The sequence below is a fragment of the Netta rufina genome (assembly GCF_964035555.1).
Source record: "Netta rufina genome assembly, chromosome: Z".
Classification (NCBI taxonomy): Eukaryota; Metazoa; Chordata; class Aves; order Anseriformes; family Anatidae; genus Netta; species Netta rufina.
The window spans coordinates 32,474,239-32,479,198 of record NC_140126.1 but is presented as its reverse complement, the minus strand read 5'-3'; positions in this window follow the sequence as shown (position 1 = coordinate 32,479,198).

Sequence of the window (4,960 nt, the reverse complement as noted above, 5' to 3'; positions counted from 1 at the left end):
CTGATCTGTGGTTCTGTAGCTCCGCGAGGGGCACAGCTGGAGACGGACAAAGTGTGAGATAAGGGAGAGAAAAGAAAAGTCTCAGGAAATTTGGTGTGCGGTACCCCTTGCACGGTGAAGTGCTTGGCAGTACACCCCCATTTTCCAGAATTGGAACGTTAGTTCCCTTCCTGCAGGAGGGAAATTTCTGTAGCAGCACACTGACAAGGGCTAGGAAAAATGGGATATACGAGTTCCAGGGGACAGGGAGATATCCCTGGGGGAGTGCCTACTGACAGTTCCTCCTGAAGAATGATAAGAAATGGGAAAAATAATCTCAAAATTAGAGGAGATGATAAAATTAAAAAAAAAAAAAAAAAAAAAAAAAAAAAGTTAAATATTGTGTATCAGTCCAGACAAAAGAACCAATTAAGAAAACAGCAGCATTTTGGCCAAAATACTTCCCCCCCCCTCCTTACCAGCAGAGAGGTTAGGAGTTTTAAGGAGATGAAGTCTTTAACTGAGGACCCCATCAGGCTAGCTGAACTATCCTAGGGCCTAACTTATACTCTTGGGGGGAAATGATGTCTATACTAAGCATGTTGTTTACAGGGAAAGAAATGGGAATGATCAGGAGGAGAGCTGCTGTACAAAAATGGGAAAGAGCTCATCCTCCAGGGTCATACCAGCAGGGCAGAAATACCCACTTGCTGATCCTGGCTGGAATAATAATAGTCTGCAACACAGAAATCATATGAGAGACTTGGGGTCAGAATGAGAAAGTAGTTGGGGATGAATCCTAAGGACCCAGTATCCCAAGGGCTCTTGAAAGTTCATTTTGTGATTAAAGCCTGGCAAGATACACAGAAAATGCTCCAGAAGGTGGGGGAATGTAGTGAACAGTCACTGGGGGCCCTCCTGCAGGAGGCCCTGAAGCTGTGTGTCAGGAGGGGAGATGAGAAGAAAAAACAGGGAGCGAAACTAATAGTATTGACAGTGTAGCAGGTAGTGAGACAGAGGGTTGGAAAAAAGTCTTCAGGGGGAATCAGAGCCAGGATGGAAAGCAGAAGAAGAGAGATGAAGGAATGGCAGGCAAGGAAGGCTGCCTGCATTGCGGCCTGAATCCTAGCAGGGACAGGCTTTGAGAAGATGTTTTAAGTGTGGCCAGGCTGGCCACTTAAATAGGACTATCTGGAGTGGAAGAAGGAGGAAAGAAGGAAAATGGGATGAAATATGGCATAGTGATATGTTGTTTCAGCATCCTGGAGGGAGAAAGGTATGGAATTAAGTTGGCCAATGACTGAGCCTTTGGTGAAAGTACAGGCTGGAGAAAGACAGAAAGAAGTGTTAAAAAGGGTTACTGAAGGTGTTAAAGGTGTGGTATGTAGTGTTTGAAGTTGAATGAGCAGGGAAAGAGGATGTAGGCATTATCTAAGTAACAGTCTAGAAGTTTTGCTATATTTGCTGTGGTGTTTGGTCAGTTTCCCAAGTATCGGGAAGGTGGGGGGGGGACAGCCTGCTCCACCGGGGGCCTCTCCACAGGCCACAGGGGGGCTTCAGCTCCAGCGCCTGGAGGGCCTCCTCCCCTTCCTTCTGCTCTGACCTTGGGGTCTGCGGGGAGGTTTCTCTCCGAGCTGCGGTTGAGCAGCAGGTTTATGTTTGTTTGTTTGTGTGTCTTCGTGGATGTGCTCTCACAGAGGCCTCACAGAGGCTCGGACTGTGTTGCTCTGGGCAGCAGTGGACCCCTTTGGGACTGGATGAAATTGTCCCTTACCTGCCATGGGGAGGCTTCCGGATTTTTCTCGTGGGGGATGCCACTGCAGCCACCCCAGAACCTTGCCACCGAACCCAATACACTGGGGCAGCTAGGTCATTACTGGCCTGTAAAGTATCAGGGATTAAATTAACTAATGAAACCCTAAAAGTGATGGGGGTTTAAGGGGCTGGGATAACAGTGCCACTTTTGGGGGATACCAAGATGAGGCTAGGGGATAAAATGATCACTGGGCAATTATTGTATGTACCCAAGGCAGGGACTAACTTGTTGGTAAGGGATTTGATGATGAAATTGGGCATTCAAATAGTAAATTGTTAGACTGGAATAACGCTATTATTATTGGGGTGTTCTCGAGCCCTGAGAGCAAACATATATTCACCTCTGACTGGAAAGACCCTGAAATGGGGGTGGAAGCAACAATACAGATGGACAGTTTTACCTCAGGGGTTTACAGGGCCATGGATTTATTTGGGCAAGTTCTAGAACAGATTTTGGAGCAATCCCAACCTCCCGAGGAGGCGTTATTGTTACAAATACGTAGAAGATCTTTTATTGTCAGGACAGGAGAAAAGAGTTGTGAAGGAAGCTACTAACAAGCTATTCAACCTTCTGGGAAAGCAGGGCTTGGGAGTATTGAAAAATAAATTACAATATGTAGAAAGAGAAGTCAGGTATTTAAGGCATCTAATGTTTGAGGGAAAATGAAGAATAAATCCAGAGAGGATTCAGGGAATTGTTGACAACTAAGAAAGAACTAAAAAGTTTTAAGAGAAATATTTTTTTAAGGAATCAGGAGTCACAAAGTCTGAAGGAAAATGGATACTCCCTGATGGGGAGTATAAACTGTGGGAGAGAAACTGTATTTTGGAACTAGTAGTTGTGCTCTCCTGCTTGTGGGGCACCCGCCATTGCACTTGTGAATAAATTACTAGTTTACATCTCAGTGAATAACCTCGCCTGAGCACAAGTTATTAGTTACAGAGTGTTTCTCACAGTAGCATTACTTGTGTCTGAAAAAATAGGTGGGAACTGGTTGAAGTACACGGCTCACACTGGTGAGTTTCCCTTAAAAAACTATTCACCTTCGATGAGTGTCTCAACATTTGAGAGTTTGTGGGGATTACGAGAGACATAAGGATCCCTTTATCCCTTCTGGCTGCACATTTCCACGACCTCACACCAGCTCTGACAGTCACCAGAACTTGCAGTAAGCCAGTTCAATTCACTGACAGAATAGGAAACTCAAAAGGCTTTTTTGCTGGGTTAATGGGTTGAATGTGGTCCCCAAACAAGTCACTGATCAGCAGAACCAGCATGAAAAATAAGATGAGCATCCTTTTGGTAGCAGTGAGCCACTGTATTGTTCGAGTCATTGTTAAATTCCACCCACTCAAAGGAGAGAATGAGGCCAAGACAGAGGTAGCTAATTTATGTCTTTTTATGCCTCTTTGGCCCAGACAGGTAAGCTCTGCTCCTTGTAGCTAAAAGAATTTTTCCAGAATATTACGAGTTTCTTGATTCATCATTACTATTCTTTAGCAGGATTTAGCACATAATCTAAGAATCAATGGTCTTTTTGTTCAAGAAATAATACCTAGTAGCATGCATGTGCCAGACAGCTGCTGACTTATGCTGAAAAAATCTTCCTTTATTGCAAATGATTCATATTCATTTTCAAGTAGCACAAAATTCCCAGTTCAATGAAGGTCTAGATAATTTTCAAGTCATTTCAATGAAATTACTTTAATCTGCCACCAATTGTCAAATCTACATCTCCAGAAAGACCTGATTTTTAAGACTTATTGGAGCAAATAATACAGTTACTCTATTTGCCTCTGACATGCATAGATAGGGGTTTAAGCAGATTGAGACTGTGATATGCTTACTCAGAGACCTTGGAAATAAAAATACCTTCTCTTTACATATTCCTGACTAAGCACTTGATAATTTCTTCATTTCATACCTGGTGGATGTTTTCATTCTTTAATCCTGTAGTTGCCTCTACAGTCTTATGAACTATGTCAATGACATCAGTGAACACTTGATCTCTGGCCTTTGCAACTGTCCTATGGAGTAGAAGTTTTGTCCAGAAAATGGATAAGGAAAATGAAACAAATGTCCCAAGCAGTTGTGCTAGCTGAGATCTGTTCAAAGAATGCTTGAAGCAATGCTGTCACTGTAGTATGTGGAAGATACTAATCATTGTTTAGTTTTTGAAGAGCTGTTTAAAACAGAAAACTATGAGTCCAAGTGTTTCATCTTATTGTACAGCTGGTTATGGTTTCACAATATATTGCTAAGATTGTGTGGTAGGGGGTAGAAGCTGAAGATTCACATGCTCTTTCTGGCTTTAATCATTTAATCAGTGACATACAGAGACAGGACAAACATACAAATATTATCACACATAGCTCCAGCTTAAAACATGTATCTGATTCACGGCAATTAAAAACGTGACTGTAATTGAGAATTCCATTTCAGCAACTCCATCTGTCTGAAAGCCACCATGTTGTAGGAAAATGTCAGAATTTTTCTAGTTGTCACTCTGTTGCAAGGTCAAAAACCTAGTTAGACAGGATTGTCTTGTTAGAGAGGTCTTCATAAATACCAGCAGTGGAGCTGACAGATCCCTTTCTTTATATGGTCTTCTTTGAAGAAATAACAGATGCTGCTTAAAATACTAGTCTAAATTCAGGAATACTTTAAAACTGTACATTTACAAAATCAAGTTATCTTGATCTTTTCTGCATAAGATGTGGCAGGACTTCTTGATTTTATTTTTTTATTTTTTTATTTTTTTTTGTCTACATAAGTATTTCTATGTTTATTTATTTATTTATTTATTTTGAAATACATGGAATTTTGAAATTCCTTTCAAAGCTTTCAGTTACTGTGTCTCTTCGTCCAGCCTAGAAGATAATGGGTCTTAAACTTGTGTTCAAAATGCACGTGATTCCATTTTATTATTTCTAATAATGGGTACTCAGTAACTGAAAAATAGAGATTAGTCCTGCTAAGAAGTATTGAGGATAGAACCTCTTGGTTTTGGCAACCCATGGGAAAGAGGGTTTAAAATAAGCATGAGATTCTTCTCATGTCTGTTTCTAGGAATCTCCATTGTCTGGTCTTCACTGTTAGCTTTTTTTTTTTTTTTTTTTTTTTTTTAGCATACTCCTGGATAAGCTGTTACACTGCAGTCACTTC